Raw genomic sequence first — 20079 nt, forward strand, 5'->3', positions numbered from 1 at the left:
ACACCAATGTACCAGTCATTGCGGCCGGGAACCACAAGAATAATTTTCGCGGTTCTGCATAAAGCGAGTGGAACAGCTGTATTATTGCATTACGTTTGAATCGTGTGCACTGAATTGTTATAAATAATTGATCGATAAAAAGCAATCAATATCGAGAAACTGGCGGAATGTTACGAATATACGCCTTCCCTACAATAAGAATTAGAAGTGCCTTTGCGTCTCGCCTAAACTGTGAATGCCCGAAAGCACAAATTGCACAAAGGACAAGAAAGTATCTGATCAATATTCGTGGTGTAGGTTGTTCAGTTTTTATCCTCATTACGCAAAGCACAAAACAATAAATGCTAAATGGAATTGATGTGTTTTCAACAAAGAGCAGCAAGAAGCTGAGGAATTCCAAACTAAAGGTTTGTTACATCTAAACGTATCTCCGCAAGATTCCAAATTTATCTCCTTATGATTATACAAAACGGATTATAAAAAGAAAGAATTGAACTTTCCGACAAGCAACTGCGTTTTTATGAAGCCGCAGGCCGAACGAACTTTACGCCCGTCTTTGTCCTCGGAAGTTGTAAGGCCTCGGAATCAATACACTACAGACACCATTTGAAGAACAGAGCACCTGACAACGACAATCGAATTACTAGAATTCAGAGCTTCAGAAATAAGTCGCAACCTCCAAGACACTGTTTTGAGATGGCAGCGAAGAAACATGAAGAACTCGCGTCGGAGTAAAAGACTGTCGAAGACGGGCTAACAGATTTTCACCTGGCTGCGTGCACTGCATCGACAGACTCGGCGTGTACCCAGAAGACGGCCACAGTGACAGTTTCGTCGTCTGACTGCCTTACTGGATCTGACAGGAACAAAATTTATGTACCCAATGAACGTGGACTGACCAAACCTTTGTGGTGGCCGGGGAATATGTTAAATCTTTATAATGATCATCGCGGCCCCGATGACATTACCATCATCGGTGTCCGTCGTCACTCGTGAGCAGCCCTCACTCCACCTGCTTCGTCTTTCTCCATCCGCCATCTTGTTAATAGAACCACCTTCACATCACCGGAACGTTTCAGCCCTCGGCCTCCTCTTATTTTATAGTGGGTACACAAAGGCTGGGGTGTTATTCTGCCCACGCATTTAGGTGACTGCTATCGCGACCGGCTGATGTTAACCCAATTAGCCATCGACTGCCGACGCCGAACGAATGCCGTTTCTGTAAGTCGTCGACACGAATCGAAGTAGACGCGGAAACGGTGTTACTAACCAGAGGTAGGGAAGCTGCGCTCCGTCTGTTGACACGGTATTCCGTTGCTACGATGTATTTTTCATGCGCGGATGGGTCGGTGTACACTTCGACGCACCGCAAACATCTGCGCACGAGCTGCGCATACATCCGCTCCTGGGAGGGCAATTAGCCCGCTTTTCCGCCTATCACACCATTGGTAAACCTTGATGCACCTAGATGGCGTTTCGATTCTGTTGAATTTAGTTTAACTTAATTTCAAATTTTCCAGCTTCCACACTACTGCATTAAAAAATATATAGAGCTGAGACAAAGATGCTGCTTTTTAGCCATCTTGTGGTGGCCCTCCCGGCTTTCTCCGCAATTAGCTCCACGTGCGCGCTAATTCCGATCGGAGTCGGATGATGCAACAATAACCACTTCCTTCGAACGCGTAAAACGGAAGCGACTGTGCAGAAAAATTCGCACATGAAAAGAAGTGCGACAATTGTGTTGAAATTATTGTCAAAACAATATTTACATATCCATTTGTTATTTACTAATAAACGAAGAACAAAAATAGAGACAGAAAAAAACAACACCGCAACTGCAGCGGTTTTAATTGAAAATTGGAATTAAAAACGTCTGTAACGCAACCACATATGCTCTATTCCCCCCTCCCCACCCCTTAAGAAAATGATTCTCTTGTCGACGTGCAGGTAGAGTTTACTCCGTAATTATCGGAATGTGTCATGCCGAAGTACCCTCGCATGTATAACGCCCACCATCTGGCATTGATCCAGATTTTGCTAGTCTGAAAAAAAGTACGCCCACAGTCCCACTTCTCTGTCCTGATTTACTTATTGCCGTTGCTCTGAAGGAGAACTTTCTGCAGGAAGAAGTGCTTATACATAGTACTTCTAAAAAACGCTAATCTCCGCGTTCCGAACTTACGTCATCGAACATATTGAACAGCTGATTTTCGTGCCTCGTCGACTGACCATCACTTTCTTCCCTTTCTCGTTCTTTTGCAGAGCTTACCTGGGGAGCCTACGGTGAGATGCTGTGAGGCCACATTTACGAGCTCGTATATTCTCTCTAGGGGTGGCATGGGGAGACAAATTCGGCTCTCTGCTGTCGGCGTAGCCCGGGCAAAGTTTACGACTGACTGCACGAGCGCGTCTGGCGACCATAAAGAATTTCACGGCCCAACCCGAGTTTGCTGGGTCCGTTTATTGAGCAGGCACGAAAAACTGTGCCCTGCCTGGTTTAAATTTCTTTACTGCCGTTGCCTTTACTGCTTCTGTTCTTCGGCAACGCGTTAGAGAGGCGGGCAGGTGGTAGAGCGAAACGTGATGGAACGGAAACAACCTCTATGCTATAAGGCTTTCAGTGAGTAATGCGTAGCAGTACCGCACTGTGGTGGAGTATTCACAAAGGAAGAAGGGAGCAGAAAGAATTTAGCCTTTGTTGCCGGTGCGTAGACCGAAGCGAAGTGTGTGGTTACCTAGTGGATTCAGCACGGTTTTTAGATATTTTTGCAAAAGCACACCAAGGCCCTTTTTTACGTGATTTGGTAGTAAAAGTAGACCCGCTCAGACTAAAAAGAAATTGATACACAAAGACGCACACACTTTTTTTTCTTTCTTTTTCGCAAAAAGGAGGACATAGCTTTTTTGAATAGGCAAGGACTTATCGCCGCGAAAAAAAACGACTGTCTTCAGATTCACAGCTTTACGTGGGAAGGAATTTGAACGCCCATGTCATGATGAAACATGAGGATCCCTGTTTTCAACTATTTGCGTCTCAGCCTTCATCGCGTCCCCTCTTCCGCACCGAAACACGTACCAGAAAATCTAGTGAAGACAAACTTAGGTGACGCCCTTGAACGCATTTTTTCAATGCCTGGGTTTAAGCAGTTGTTTGTTAAAATCTTGAAAGTTGACCATGTGTCCTCAGGCATGTAATATAGGCATTCTTAATCATTATTTTGTTATTTGTTATATTGGTTTTACCGGAAAAGGTTTCTACGTCTGTCGACATAATGAAACGAAAAGAAACATTCTTTTTATTTATTTCGCTGTAAATATCAGACGGTCTCGAGAAAAAGAACGAAGGCATCGATTAAACGCCAAGCCTGAATCAAATGCGAATGATGGATAATGACTTAATCGCTGGATAAACTACGCTGCAGGACCACCATACAATTTTAATACGCCCTTAATATCCGCATACTGTTATATTTTCTCCGTTTTGTATTTGACCCGGATTAAGGTTTTATTCAAACATAAATTTGCGTATTCACCGATTCTGACACTTCGATGATGCGTCAAGAGTTGTTGTATTCTAACTCCACTAGGTTATTTACCAAGAAAATTTGTAACTTCGTAGCAGCGGAACAGGGATACACTAGTATGACGTGATAATATTTCAGCAAGTTCTTAGTCCGATGCTCTTCCGAAATTTTCTTTTCATTCATTCTCTTCGTTTTTGCTTTCATTAATTCGTTTTCTTTCATTTTCCACAGGTTCTTCCAAAGCTTCGTCAATGTAGGCTCTGTCGGTGTCCTGCATCGTCTTTTCTTTAGACACCTGTATGGTTTTTGTCTGACATTAACCGGTGACTCTCGAAACAAAGAAACAACTTTTTATTTATTTATTTTTATTTACACGTTCCCTCAGGGCCGAAGCATTATGCAAGCAGTTTGTTAAGGACTTGTATTAAAGGGACAGACAACCGATTTTTGTCAAGTATATATTCTCTATCCCAAATGAAAGGGCGTCACTTAAAGCACCTTGACGAGAAAGGGTTTTGCTGATAAAGCCCTAGAAGTTTTTAAATCGAATTTTTTTTATCTGCGAGCCGTATGTGTCCCTCCCAAAACTAATGCTGGCAACTATGGCATAGAGTAGCTCGGCAACATACTTTTGTCTGTATGCGAAATAAAAAACGGTATTTAATAACTTGTTCCCAGCTAAAAAAGCTTGAATCGCAGGCTTTCCTGTTCTTTTATGTGTTCTTTTAATGCAACGGTCTATTTTACACGAATGCGCCATCTTTTGGGATAGACGATAGGTAGAATCTGGCTTCACGTTGTGGAGGCGGGAAGTTCGATTCTCCCCTGGCGCGACGTATTTTTTTTTTTTTTTTTAAGCTGGCGTTGGCGTATTTGGAAACTGAAATAAAATATTTTGGCAGAACAAACGCCCATGACTCAGGTGGAATCGTCAAAGCTTCGTCGCTGGGTCTGTTTACTGAACGCTGCCGTTGGTTCTGGGCATGGAGGCTCAGTTGCCACACTGACAGGCAAGCTGAGAGGCACCCAGCTACGGCGGGCGGCGTGTCCGGACCCAGACATTACCCTCAATGGCGTGTCGCTTCCTGTGAACAAGGAGCACAAGTTCTTAGGTGTTGTGTTTGACCAGAAACTCACATTCATTCCACACATCAAGGAACTTAAACATAAATGTCTGAAAACAATGAATATACTTAAGGTTCTCTCCCATCAATCATATGGATCCAACAAAGAACTACTACTACGGCTTTATACTGCTTTGGTTGGATCTCGTTTAGACTATGGCAGTGTGGTATATGGGTCGGCGACTAAAACAGCGTTGCGAATGCTTGACCCAGTGCTACACTTGGGGCTACGGCTTGCGTCGGGTGCTTTTCGTACTAGCCCTGTTGAGAGTCTGTATGCTGAGTGTAATACGTGGAGCCTTGAGAACCAACGGACGTACATGGACTTACTTTATGCTTTTAAAATTTCATCGCTGAATAACCATCCTTTTTATCCTGTCTTTAACGACACATCCACATCTGTGCTTTTTGTAAATCGCCCATCCGTTCCTCTGCCCTTTTCACTTCGAGTGAGAGAGCGAGCCTCGGATCTGAGCGCTTCGTTTTTAGACGTGTACAGATCATCCTTTTCAGACATTTTACCTCCTTGGAAAGTTCGTCCTGTTTCCTCCGACCTTTCTTTTATGAAACTTGACAAAAATCGGGTACCGCGAGCTGCTATACTGCAGCACTTTCTGTCTCTGCAGTTTAAATACCCACTTGCAGAATTTTACAGTGACGCGTCTAAAACCTCCACTATGGTCTCCTGCGCTGCTCATGGTCGGGATTTCAGTGCAGCCAGAACCATGAGTGTCCACACAACAATTTTCTCAGCAGAAGCATATGGAATTTTATTAATTGTACGACACATACTTGACAATCAAATTCCAAAGTCTATCATCTACACAGATTCCTTGAGTGTTGTTCGCGCACTGTCATCGCATACACCCCCCAAAAACCACATAGTTAATCTTGTATTTAAATCTATCATGTCTGTGTATGCTCAGAAGCATCAGCTGCTCCTCTGCTGGGTCCCAGGACACGCTGGGATCGCTGGAAACGAGTTGGCAGACGAGAGGGCAGCTGCTGCTGCACTCAGGAACACTGTAGACATAACAAACGTACCATATACAGACCTCAAGCCACACATAAGACAACACTTGCGTAGAACATGGCAAACACACTGGGATGAACAGACAGACAACAAACTACATGTAATAAAGCCACACTTGGGACGGTACACATCTGACTCACACAACAGACACACGGAAGTCGCCTTGGGTAGGCTGCGGATAGGGCACACCCATGCGACGCACTCGTATCTGCTGACGGGATCATCTAGACCCCAGTGCAGCAGGTGCGGAGAGGCCCTATCCGTAGTGCACATACTAATCACATGCAAGGCACTTCACACAACACGACACAAACACTTCAGAGAACTCTACAGACAACATATTCCCCTACATCCATCGTTTTTTCTAGGTGACGAAGCCATTGTTTCCGTGAAACGTGTGTTTGAGTTTTTGTCAGAAGTCAAGTTTTTAAACCTCATTTCCTATCACGCATCATGAAATCTGGCCCTATACACCAGTCATGCTCATTGTCGTTTTGTGATTTTACTTTTGTTTTTGCTGATTTTACTTAGTGTTTAAGGTATCACCTCTCATATATGACTATTGTTTTGGCGCTCTTTGCCCCAGTTGGCCTTGCGCCATAAACATCAAACCATCATCATCATCATCGAAACAAAGAAACAACTTTTTATTTATTTATTTTTATTTACACGTTCCCTCAGGGCCGAAGCATTATGCAAGCAGTTTGTTAAGGACTTGTATTAAAGGGACAGACAACCGATTTTTGTCAAGTATATATTCTCTATCCCAAATGAAAGGGCGTCACTTAAAGCACCTTGACGAGAAAGGGTTTTGCTGATAAAGCCCTAGAAGTTTTTAAATCGAATTTTTTTTATCTGCGAGCCGTATGTGTCCCTCCCAAAACTAATGCTGGCAACTATGGCATAGAGTAGCTCGGCAACATACTTTTGTCTGTATGCGAAATAAAAAACGGTATTTAATAACTTGTTCCCAGCTAAAAAAGCTTGAATCGCAGGCTTTCCTGTTCTTTTATGTGTTTTTTTAATGCAACGGTCTATTTTACACGAATGCGCCATCTTTTGGGATAGACGATAGGTAGAATCTGGCTTTACGTTGTGGAGGCGGGAAGTTCGATTCTCCCCTGGCGCGACGTATTTTTTTTTTTTTTTAAGCTGGCGTTGGCGTATTTGGAAACTGAAATAAAATATTTTGGCAGAACAAACGCCCATGACTCAGGTGGAATCGTCAAAGCTTCGTCGCTGGGTCTGTTTACTGAACGCTACCGTTGGTTCTGGGCATGGAGGCTCAGTTAGCCACACTGACAGGCAAGCTGAGAGGCACCCAGCGACGGCGGGCGGCGTGTCTTTAAAAATTTCAGAATAATGTTTAAAAATACATTTACAATTTAACCTTGTCAAATACTTGCGTTAAAAGGTTTTCAATACGTAAATAAACGTTTCAGCAGTTACAGTAGCTGCTAGGTTTGCAGGTCACGTGACAGGGACACATATTGTAGTGTTAAGTTTCGACACTACGAACCGCCACCCTTCCGATTTCAGGAAGTTTGCTGCCAAATTAAAATTATTTCCGCCAGTTTGTTTAGAAATTGCTTGTGGTTACCGGTCCATATAAAACGCTGGCTTTCATATGAGCTAGAGAACATATACGCGACAAAAATCGGTTGTCTGTCCCTTTAAACTCAGGTATTCAATTCACGAAATGCGTTTTCTTACCGGTGTATGAAAAAGGAATTTTAAAAATTGCCACTTTTTTTCTTGCAACCGTGAGCTGACTTTCTTATCAATGTCTGGTAAATAATTTTTTTTATCGCATTCGCTCACTACGCTTCGTTACTAGATTGTGCGTAAAATGCTAGCTTTTATCTGCGCGTCGTCAAAATTGCGGCTTATTAAAACATCGCCATCATATGACAACTGAAGCAAAAATAACAATTTCTTGCCCTTACACAAGAAGGCAGATCAAAAAATTTGGCCAAATGTCATTTCTGTTTATATTTCTCGCGTGTTAGTACTGATTCTCTTTACTAAGCCGAGAGAATCGTCCGCGCTGGCAGCTTCGTGTCTTCGTGTTTCCTCTAGTTATATCGCTAAGAAAAACAAAACGTTCCTAATGCCGGTGCCATTTGCAGTCGCCTACCAGAAGCAGCTTTCTGTGGGCACATAATTTTCACGCCCTTGTAACGACCGTGGTATAAATCACAGGGAGCAGGCCTTGACGCAAGAAAACACTTCGACGCGTGGATATCTCAGCATGGGTAGGCGTGAGCTACAACCTGAAACCGCATTGCAACTCAAAAAGAAATTCCCTTCAGTGGCCAAGTAGCAACAACGGGCATTCTTTCGTGATGCAAATTGAGGTTCATCGCTACCACCGTTCCGTGAGTTCAAAACAGAAATGAAGCTAGAGCTGTTTACTTATCCCTTATTGCACCTACAAATGTTTTGCTTGCGTTAGCAGCGTTGCCTTTTTGGTGTCCCAATGCTCTACACGTTTGATGTTACCATTTTAACAACAATCTGCTTTTCGTGGCAAAGCGACCTTATTTAAGTGGTTATTGAAAACTCCACATAAAACTGCGCCTGGTCGGATTATAAAAAAAAACGCCTTTAATTAGGTGCACATCAGTTGTACTAATAAACAAGTGGTTGCTTTTGAATAATGGCTTGATTCCATCCTTCAGAGCCTTTTTGTAACGGCGCGCAAGTTTCATGAAGGCTCTCTCTACGAGGTAAATTTCTGTAGAGGTAAATTTCTGTACGGGAGAGACAAACGATGCACTCATCGAGCACATCTGCAGCGGTTTACCCTCCGCATTCTCGCTGAATGACACATGATAGCGTCACGAGACCTCTCGCGTCGATAGCGTCACGTGACCTCTGACGGCAGGTATAGCAACCTGGGCGGTGCGCTACTCAATGTGCATAAGCTAGGAGTTACAAAAATTAAAGGAAGCTCACACCAACGCATGACTTTGTACTTCTTCGTCTCTGCCGCCGATCTCGTCGCCCCCATCTGTGGCAGCAGAGGCGGAGAAGAAATGAAATCGTTTAACACTGGGTTTGAGCTTCCTTCAATCTTATAAACAAAAGTTTCCACTCATGTGCTTCACCAATACAACTCAACCAAACACCATTCATCAATGATGCATTGATGCAACCTTAGCAAAGATAATCTTTTAAGTAATAAAGGGTGTGCTTATGTGCATTTCCCTTGTCTCTGGTTTTACTCTTTGTAGAGCCACGTGGATGAATTCAAGAGACGCCGCATGGGTAATCGTTGTGGGTGTCGTTTACAGCTTCGTTTTCCAACCACCTTCACAGGGTGTATTGGCGCGTATTTTTTGTCGTGTTCACGGTTAGTTTTCGTTTTTCCGTTTTTTCTCTGTTTCGTGTTTCTGTCTTACTGTTCCTTAGCCATACTGCTTTGCTTTTTTGTTCTGATGAAAATAAAGAAAATGGTGTAAAATCACTTGTCGAAGGGGCTAAAACAGAAAAAAAACTTGAAAGGCAATTGAATAAAATTTTCGTTTCGCAACTGCCTTGCAGCAACCAGATGTCGGAAACCAAGCTGTTTTCCCATTCTCCGCAGTTTCATTCGTACCTGATCTCCCTCCCTCCTCTTTACCCTCTTTCTCTTCCTTCCTTCCTTCCTTCCTTCCTTCCTTCCTTCCTTCCTTCCTTCCTTCCTTCCTTCCTTCCTTCTGACTTTCGTGCAGAAATTCATCATTTCGTTTTTCGTACAGTGTTGACTGACCCCAAAACACCATGAAGTTAAAATATGGGATTACTAAGAATCTAAAAGGACAACTTAGGTCGGTCTGCCCAGCCACGAAAAGGATGACAGGATTAACGCCCAGGGATAGGAAGCCAGCTTCTTGGTGAGGGAGCAAACTCATGTGGACGATAGTGTATTTGAAATTAGGATAAAGTGGAGTTGGGCTGGACATGCAACGTTCAGAACGGACAACCGGTGCACAACCAGAGTAACGGAGTGCTACCCTGAGACGGTACTAGAAGTGGGAGACTGATAACTTGATAGAACGACGAGATAATCAAATTTGGCGCCAAACATTGGGTCTCGACCAGGTTAGGAGCTGTTGGAAGTAAATTCGGCCTTCATTTTGCTGGGAACAAAACTATGATTGGTATGAGCGAGGTAGTGATGATGACGACGATGATAACGACGGTGACAATGACAATGACGATTATGTTGTTTGGGATGATGATATGGTGTAGCAAGGTCACAAAGTGAATGAGTGAGTGAAACACTTTATTAAATGAGGGGCCATGAAGCTCTCGGGGGACCAAGGATGAGGGGAAAAGAGTAAGGTCACAGCTCGCACTATGAACACAGTTGCAGTCTTGGGGTCCTAATCACAAAATAACAAATTTAAGTAAGTCGCATGCACCAAAATGCACAGTTCACACTCAAATGTACAGTTCACACTGTAGACAATCCGGTTCACAAAATGTTTACCAAACCGAGGCTTCACGTGGCCACCGATTCAGTACCATTATGATATAACAATTACGAAAAGCGGCTAGCTGCCACTACTCTTAATTCAAAAGTATCCTGAAACAAATTATGCGACAAGTATCCGCTAAGAAGAGTCTAACAGCACGACGGCGTTGATTTACTTTCAATAATTATGACGTTCGCAACAAAGTAAACATCACAAAATTGCCGTATGCTCTCAATACACAGGCATCTAGGGGAGGGAAACGGACAGCCCCTTGTTTCTCCACTACAAAAAACCTCTCGTCTCAATACCTTAAAGTGGAGAAGGGCGTTTCCTGACACAAAAACATGGGAAGAACAGGAAAAAAACACGTGGTCACACATGTTTCTTCCTGCTCGCACACATTTTCGTGTTAGGCAGCACACCTTTGCACTTTAAGATGCTGCAACAGCAGCAACTAGCCCACTTTCAAGCCTTGCTAAACATCTTCGTCATTCAAGATTTCATTCAGCTAAATAAATTGGAGGCATACTCAATAGAATTGGCAATTACAAACAAACGTGTTTGGTTTTTTCCACTTCTGTGCTGCGCCCTACAGCTTTACTGGTCAACCTTATGCTCAGAGCGGAAGTGCAGTGAATTTTTTATGTTGTTATTACGAGAAGTAGCGGTTGCATTCGCGAAGTCCTAAAAAGTAAGGAACTGAATTGGTCCCGACGCTATTCGGCGCCACAATGTGCAACTACTCAACCGAATATTTTATCCTCGATGGAGCCGAATATTAACTCAGTTCTGCGTCCCTGAAACACGGATGGAGGATGATATCAGGTGGTCTTCGTGATTTCGAAAGAACTGCCTCAATAAGAATACAGTATTTCACTCGGCGAGCTGATGCTTTTTCAGTAATTACCTTAGGTGGTAGGCTTTTTTCGGATATCAGAGATTTTTTAAGGGATATGCCATTTCTCTTGGCGCTATTTATGTGAGAAAAACGCTTACAGTATGTTGGACGCCGCTCTGCAAACTTGCGATGATGCCGCCCCAGCTGACGTCACCAAGTTGTGCAAGGAAGAATATTGGAGATGAACTACGCTTCTCATCGTATTTATTTTGGGAACAGATAGTGGTAGACAGTAAAAAGCTAGAAACAGACACTAAACTATGTAAGCTTGGAACTAATAATGGCAATCACGCAAGATGTACAATGACCTTTCGTTTATCTTCATCGCAGAAGTAAGCACTTATTATCGAGGTCTAATAAACACCAGCAGTGTGATTCTATTCACAAATTGCAACCATTTGTTTGAACTTTCAGTCAAGTTCAAGCAGGCTGCCAACTGGCCAACAGTATTTCCAAGAGCTAGCCTCAGAGCGCACGCACCACTACTTCCTCGCCTCCTTTCCGTCGGAAGTGCCGCTTTTCGTTCATACAAGAGCGTCGTCACAACCTCTAGAGCGGTAGCTGCTAGGTAAGTTTCTCTTGTGCACACGTCTACAATCACGATGCCAGCGATCATAACCACGAATTCTCATCCGTTCCGCCATCACCAGGGCGGGCACGCGCTACGATACGAACGAGCATAGGGGGCGGGTGTTGGCTCGAAAAACACTGCTCAAAGCCTCGTGGCAGTCTGCTTTGTTTGCGTTCAACTTCCCGTTTGGCGGGAGGAAAATACAGGGCCGAAGTAGTCGGGCCACCAGGGCAGTAGTGGTGGTACGTGTAGAGGAAGTAGACGCGCCGTCGACGTACGGCGCTCAGACAGGCACACAGCTCACAAACTAACTCGAAACTCTATTTAGCGGACTAGGAGAGCAAGGTGTCATATACTGCCCTGCTGTATTTTTGTAAGGCGCATCACCGATCCTGAGAAGTTCCCAGTATAGCATGGAGATAGCAGGGGCTGCCGCTTCTCAGTCTCCTTGGGTCGATACGTGCAGTTCATACACGGGAAACAGACTCCTATTGGGCCTATTTCTGGCGGGCCATTTATTCTGTTCGCTTCGTTCTTTTTCGGTTTGAACATGCCCCTTTGTAGAACACGGCCCACCTAAAGAGTCGTCATGCCACCCCACTTGTTGTTATATTTAAGTAATTTCTTTTATGGTTGCGAGCACAAGAACACAGCCAGACCGCAGATGGGCGTATTTAACTTGTAATGGTGTTACCGCGGCACCGTCCTGTCTTGGGCGCCGCTGCTCTAACAGAATAGAAAGCACGATTCAAACGATAAGGTTGCAGGTGTACATCAGCAAGCAGCCCGCATCTGCATACTTTGCTGTCCCTTCGGTCTTCGCGCTTTGCTGGCTGGTCGCTACAGCCACCAATGTTGCTTTGAAGAACACAACTCTTGTACCGTGTTCTACCATCTTCTTTTTTCCCAGGCTCCTTTCTTTCATTTGTGATTTAGGTGCACCGCAATGCAAGCTGTGTTTTCTTCGACGTCTGACTGCACTGAGGGGTATTCTTTATGAAGCTTGTGATAATTTTTATGCAAAACATATTTTTGCGAATCCCAATGGCTTTTTGGAGTCGCCTTTGTAGCATTACGTATTCGGCATCCAGCATTTGCAGTTGCCTTTTTTCTGAAGTCGTTTTCAGCCGTCGTTAAAGGAAGAACAAAAAGCACTAACCCGAAGTATTTGTAAGCAGGAAGGTTTTGTAGCACTACTGAGGCGGCCAATGCTTGTCAACACTGCGTAGCGCAAAAAAAAATAATCTTGGGTATATTCAAGGCAGAACATAGGTACATATAGGACTACAAATGTTTTGTCTATTTAAATATTTCGACCGATTGTTTTTCAGAAAAATAACTTATAGGATTAAGGTTGATATACACTGTGACAAGGGGCAAGATATTAAAGTACAACGAAAACATACAGAAAATAACAATCGCGTCAAGCGGCGCCGAACGAAAGCAAAACGAAACGCAAAGAGAAAGATGCCATCCGGAGCTATCGACTCAAACGGTGCCACTGACTATATACTGAGATAGTGAATATGCCCAAATATTATTATCCCAGCACAGTCTGTTTTAGGGCGTAAAAGCGAAGAAACGAGAAAAACCGTCGTACGCACGCACGCACGCACGCATACTGAAGCACACGCACGCTCTCACAAGTTTTACTTTTTCCGCCAGTTGAAACTTTGAGAAAATAACGCAACTTTCCAAGCAGATTGTCTTCTGGGGTGGAAGCTAGATTAGGGCAACCGTCTTAGCAAAAGCAATATGTAATAACTATTGCTTCTATTCACTGGCGAGGCGCATATGCAGGCAACCGTGTGAGTGTGCCGTCACTCGTTACGTCGGGCTCCGCGGGATGTCGGTACTTGTCCGTGCTAAGAGAATGACTGTGTTGCACGTTAACAAACTCTACCTCACCGAACGCGAAGTATTGCCTCGAGTCAAATGTGAATGCGTTTAATAGCATCTATGTTGACACCACCGTTGCGAATCGGGTTGAAACGGAGGAAACAACGCACGCCGGCGTTTTTCTTTTCTTTTTTTCGGCGTGCGGGCGCAGTGGCCCAGGCCACGCCATGTCCGTACCGCATCGGTCATATCTGTGGCCGCTTCCAGTGTTGCCAAGCGAAGAAATTGACAGCTGAACTTTTCAACGAATACCAGCTATACATAGCTTGCGTATGACATCACCACAGCCATTGCTAGAGTACTGCTCTCGGCTTTCCCCGCGCTGCACGAGATAAAGGCGGCCGATAAGTTCACAGCTTTCCGTCGTGCAACCAGAGCTCCAAACATGGCCAGTGACTCCACTGCAAGCTATGTGCTATGACTGACCTCTTTCTGATCTCCATTTCTTTTGCTTTGCATCAGTCTTGAGGCGAGAAATAATTTACCGTTATAACAGTTGCCTCTACCGAGACGCAGGCTCCTTTCAATCGCCCTGCTCGGGTCCTTAAGGATCCTGGCGAGGAATAACACCCCCATCTCTCTCTCTCTCTCTCTCTCTCTCTCTCTCTCTCTCTCTCTCTCTCTCTCTCTCTCTCTCTCTCTCTCTCTCTCTCTCTCTCTCTCTCGCTCTCTCTCTTTCATCTCGCTCTCTCTCCCTCTGTCTCACTCATCTCGCTCTCTCTACCTCTCCCCTCCTTCTCTCCTCCCTCTAACTCTCTCTCTATCTTTCTCTGTATCTCCCAAAAAGAAAAAGCTACATAACTTTTTTCGCTCGCGTAACTGTTTCCGCTGTTGTTTTCGAAGCAGCGCCATCCTTCCTACTATTCTGCGAAACCCACACACACAGAACCAGGCGTCGACGAAATATCCCGGTATGAATGATGTAATGTGACATTTTTTGGTTAATGCATCACCACTCCGAAGGAGCAAAAATTCTCCGTCCTTTCCTCTTGTTTCAGTCTAACCGGGTCCCAACCTCCCAGCGAACACAGGTCTTCCCACGGGTTGTAGCACGTCGCGATTTAATTAAAATTTTCGCTCTTTTTAAACAGAATGACGAAAAAGGTAACATCGACATTGAATGACTTCGACGCAAAGTATTTTTACGAAAACAACGCACCGACGCTGAATCTGTCAGGCCTGATTTAGTGCTAGGAGCAACAGTTCACAGAATAGTGTTTTTTTTTTCTCCGCTCTTTTGCATGCAGGCCAAAAGGCGGCGTGCTAAGGGGAAATTGGGAACGAGGAGCTTTGAAGGCGACGGTGGGATTCGGGTTGAGGTTAAGAAGGGAAGGGAAGCCGAAGACACGGCGACGCCAGTGAAGACAAAACTCATTACAGGAGTCACGCGAAACCAGGTTTCTCGAATATGAGCGTCAGTGCTAGCACGTTCACGCTTTCTCGGCAGAAGCTATGAGCGCGCCGCTGACTCCGTGCGTCAGCGAGACCACACGGAGACAACTCTCATCCTTATTTCCCTACCGCGTTCTCTTTTTTTCCTCTCCCTTTGTCCCTTCTTCATTTACTCACCCGCCCCTGTTCCGGTTCTTTCTCGAGCAGCTCAGTGGAGTAGAAGGGAGCCCTGCTAGAGTTTCTGTGGTGACGCGCGAAGAATTCATTCAAGGCGACTGTTAATGCTGGAGCTGAAGCACTTCCTCCTTTTTGTAGCAGCGACAGAGCCGGGCGCCACAACGACGGGTGACGTTACCGCGCGCTCAAGGAAGCACTTTGCTTTTTTCACACCATCGTCATGTTCGTTCTTTCGGCATTAAGCGGTGGTGTTTTATGTAACACTTCTACTGAGCGCCAAACTAACGTGAAAATAGCCAATGTTCAAATAATTTGCTGCCATTATGTGCTATGAGACTCATACAATCGGTGGCTTTTTTTTTTGTTTTTGAAACTGTTCCAAGGAACTTGAGTCCATTCGCGATGATGGAATAGTTTAAGTTGAATTGATTGAATGTAGGCTTCAACGCGCCGACGCAATGCAGACGATGAGGCGCGCCGTAGTGGAGGGCTCCGGATTTATTTTGACCACCTGGGGGTCCTTAACGTGCACCGAAATCTGGTACACACGGGCGTTTTTGCTTTCCGCCTCCATCAGAAAAGCGGTTGCCGCGGTCGGAAATCTAACCCGTGACCTACAGAAATCGAGGCTCTGACCTACAGGCCCCGTAGTGGCCTGTAGGTCGCAGCGTATGCCCGCTTATCTTTCTCTTCTATCTGCTTACGAATCTCCATCCATTTCTATCTGTTCCTGCGGCCATGCATGTTTATGTACGCGATCTTGAGTTCTCGCGCTCTCTTCCTTACATCACGTTGTTGACCCTTTCGTCTGCCTGCACGCATCTGCATCGACCTAGCTATTTCTTTAGGTAATAAATAGTTGTAAGTTGCGCATTGTTTGTCTCCCTTCTTCTGTGTGTCCAGTTAGCGCAAATTGCGTAATTCGTAATTCAAATTTTGTAATTCTATTTCTTTTTGTTCCCAGTCTACGTCATCTTCGCAAAGACACTGCAATAAAAAGAGCAAGCACGAAGTTGCGGCGCCTCGCTAGAAATAATCTCGACGAGTTCTCGCACATGCATTTTAAAGCGAAGCTTTTACCTCTACCCCCCAAGGGTTCGGTCGCGACCGTTGGTGTCAAATAAAAGAAGCTACTGGCACCGCTAGGAATCGCACCTGGAATGAATAGAGAAACGGAGCGAGAGCGCATTGTCTTACCGATTGAGCTACCAGCCCAAGCGGAGTCGGGGGGAGACAGACGGTGCACTCACGGCGAAGCTGCGGGTTTCCCCCCTGCGTTCTCGCTGAATGCCACGTGATAGCGTCACGCGACCTCTTTCGCCGCTGTGCGTGTAGCGGCCAACTGTGTGCCTTGCGCATGCGCAAGAAATTATAAAAAAATGAAGGCTCACTCCAACGCATGACATCTCACTAATCCGTCTCTGCCTTCGATATCATCACCTCCGTCGGCGGCAGCTGAGACGGAGGAGAAGTGAGGTCGCCTAACACTGGGTTTGAGCTTCGTTTAATTTAATAAAAAAGGAGTTGCCAGTCACGTGCTTTACCAATACAGCTCAACCAACTACCGTTCATGAATCACGCATTGATTAAACCTTAGCAAAGAATATCTGCTTAGAAGTAATAAAAGTTGTGGTTAAGTGCATTTCACTTGTCTCTGATTTCACTCATTGTAGAGCCACGTGTATGAATACAAGTGACGCCACATGGGTAATCGTCGCGGGTGTTCTGCCCAGCTTAGCTTTCTAACCATCTTCACAGGGTGGATTGGCTCGCATTTTATAGCCTGTTGTTCATTTTTTAGCCTAATTACACCGAATAATATCATGGTGGCCCGAGTGAAAACAAGGCAGTGACAGGTGAGGTGAGAAAATATTGTCCCTCTTGAACTTTTCCACTCGTCCTGTACGGGGGATGTTCGCCTAGGAAATGAGGCATCTTCTCTGCGCCCCGCCTCCCTCCTCCTTCGCCGTCGAGGCTTTTAAGTGCTCCCAACACCGGCTGAGTTGGTTGACTGTTAAATTGAAAAAGCAGCAACCTCTTTTTTTGAGTGCCAGCTTGGTTTATTTAAGACAATCAGGATAGGCCCGGGGCACATGCTTCCTCGCTTAACCCGGTAGGGAGTCAAATATGGGCTCATTTTCGGATACTGCAATGCCGAGGGCGCGGCGGTATGCTTCGGCTGTTTCCCACTATCCTTGTAATGCAAACTGCTACGTTTGAAAGACAGTACAAAGTGCCTGAACCACAGCAATGATCGCGAATATAATGGAGGTTGAGTAGTCTTTATTAGCAAGCTTTTTTGGTGTCATAAATGTGGCTTAAAAATGTGCACACGCCTAAAATAGTTGTATCCTATTGTTCAGAGATAGTTCTGTATTTAGCACTTGAAAAGGTAAAAAAAAAGAGGGTCCAAAATGGAAGTATAGAAGTACAAAGGACGCACTAACAACTGAGGAATTCTATTTCAATCTTAGTTCATTCGCTCTTGCCTTGCTTCGTCTGTCTAGTAATTGCAATTGTCTAGTAATATCTAGACAATTGCCTAGATATTACTAGACAATTACTAGACTAATAATTACTAGACTAATGTCTAGTAATTATCTAGTAATAGTAACTGCTCCTTATCTGTTCCTGAAAATGGCTTTGCACGTCAGTGCCCCGTGCTGGTTCGGAATAACAGTGTCGCTGCACCGCTTAAGTTTTATTGTCGTGTCCGATGAGAACACTTTAGGAAGGCAGCTTAAAGAGACAGACGGTCGATTTTCGTAGACTTTATGTCCTCTAGCTCATATGAATGCCAGAGTGTTATATAGTGAGGTAACCACCAGAAATTTTTAAATAAATTGGTAGACAGTTGTACTTTGGCACGAAACTTTCTGTAACTTGAAAGGTTGCGCCATGTGGTGTCTAAGCATGAGATGACCGTACGTATGCACACAACTCCCTCCGTATCATTGCGTGATTCAAAAACCGCATACAGGATTAGGAAAGACTGCACTTTATAATAATGTTATCCGGGGATAAGTTTTTTAAAACCTCTTTTCATCAACGTACAGTTAAATGTGTTTAGAATGACCGCTCACTGTCCTGGCTGCCAACATTGTTTTGAGAGAATACGTAAAGCTAACAGTTATAAAAATTCCGCATTCGAACGTTCCACTGGCCTGTCCGTTAAACCGTTTTCATTCACGATGTTTGAAGGGGCCCCTTTTCATTTGGTATAGAAAACATATACTAAACAAAACTCGCTTGCCTGTTCCTATATGTTCAGCCAGGGCCTTCTCGCACGCACTAGAGGACGCTTATAACATGAATAGCGCAGATCTTTTTTTCACAGTAAAGCCATACTTCATGAGATCAGTACGAGCCGCCAGTAATAGAGATGAACTCCCGATACACTGCTTTCTTGGCACGCCGAAAATTTCCTCCCCCTCTCCTTTACCTCACCCGGGCGGAGGCAATTACCCCTCCGCCGGCTCCAAATAAATTCCTATCCTCATGGCACCTTCGTTCACGCTTGTATGTCCCCCCGCCTAACCCTCCTCCTGCAAAATATGATCCCTCCTCTGCTCTCTGTAGCACATGTTCTGGAGTGCGGACGCATGCCATCCATGTTCCCTAACCCCCACTCAACCTACGAGCAGTGAGTGGGCCAGCTGACCAGTTTTTAACTTGTATCCCAGCGTGGGCTGCTGGAGAGAACATGGACGGCCGTTGAAGACCAGAGCTACCTCGACAAGGAGGCGCCTCACCGGGCTGGCTCTCCAACATCCGTGCATGCTCTGCTCCAAATAAATGTTTGTACTCTCTCTCTCTCCCTCCCGCAGAATGAAAAGGTGCAAGATTTGTGACTTTACAAAATTATTCTTGCTGATGCTGTTAATGAATCAGCTGAAAATTCGAAAGAAAAGTTTATCATAAAAAGTTTGTCATTATTTTCATTACTGTCACAACTTATACGGTGAAAGTTCTCGCGACCCTGCGCGAACCTCCCATTCGGAAACTACCTGGCGCCTAAATTCACAGGTTATAAAGATATTTCTTGAAGAAAACACAAAACACAAACATGAAAAAGGAAGCCCAGCTACAATTCTGAAAATTTTAGCTGGTCCTGAACTCGCCCGTGCTTTTACAATACGTCAAAGTTTCTTCAAACATTTTTGGTACCTTTTTGTATTTTTTTTGTCTGGTCATAAAACGAGATCCGGTGAAAGGTTCAGAGCTGGTCAGCAGTTCCGGAAGTCGTCGAAGGCTTAGAAAAAAAAAACCTTAAGGTATTTTTTATGGGGCGGCACGCTGACGCTGCCGCACGTGTGCGCCCGGTGCGAAGCGTTGCCTCGGTGCCAAGCAACGCACACACATATCCACCCCTCGCGCACACACACACGCACGCCCGGACGGAAGAGCCGGCTCTCTTGAGTCCCGTGGCGTTCAATTGGCCAACGCACCCGGAAAACGGGATGGTCAGTCGCCGAGAAGGCTTTTTTACGACCGCGCCACAAAAAGCTTGTTAGTGGCCACCATAAGTGCGTCAACGGCGTGTCCATCTGGACGTGATTCTCAGACAGAAGAGAAATAGGGATCACGAAAGAAAAGAAAGAAACAAACACAGAGCAAAAGAGATGGTACACGGACGAAGAAGAAAAGATGAATAAAGCGCCTGAAGACACTAGGCCGACGGACGCAACGGTTTTCGAAAGGGTGTGCACCGGTCTGTTTACGACGTGTCGTTCAGGGCGCCGTATTTTTTGCTGTTGCAATGAAAAGGTGTACTGATGCTTGTCTATTTTAATCACAGATAATGTTACCTGCCTGGCGTAAAGTGTAACTTTGGCCGTACGTATGTGAGTGACGGCCATCATCGTCAGCTGCAGCTGCATTGACAGAATAGGTGCACTTCGCAAGTCACGACGCTTCACCCACGTCACCTTAATGATGATTCATCACAAAGGTAAAATCGCAATCCCCACGGCTGCCACCTTCATGAACATTTGTGCC

General features: G+C 44.9%; 1 long non-coding RNA gene across 2 annotated transcripts in view; it reads left to right on the forward strand.

Moving 5' to 3' along the window:
- LOC144178858 (uncharacterized) overlaps positions 1-20079 on the forward strand; it is a 723527-nt gene that overhangs the window by 688300 nt on the left and 15148 nt on the right. Inside the window, exon 3 of one of the 2 annotated variants that reach the window (XR_013324072.1) lies at positions 2263-2338. The exons of the other annotated variant lie outside the window; for it this stretch is intronic. This is a non-coding gene — a long non-coding RNA (uncharacterized LOC144178858). Of the gene's footprint in view, positions 1-2262; positions 2339-20079 lie in introns of those variants that run through there. 2 annotated transcript variants of the gene reach the window in all.

Source organism: Haemaphysalis longicornis, unplaced genomic scaffold (genome assembly GCF_048455015.1).
Source record: "Haemaphysalis longicornis isolate Haplotype H1 unplaced genomic scaffold, Haemaphysalis longicornis Haplotype H1 scaffold_4, whole genome shotgun sequence".
Taxonomy (NCBI): Eukaryota; Metazoa; Arthropoda; class Arachnida; order Ixodida; family Ixodidae; genus Haemaphysalis; species Haemaphysalis longicornis.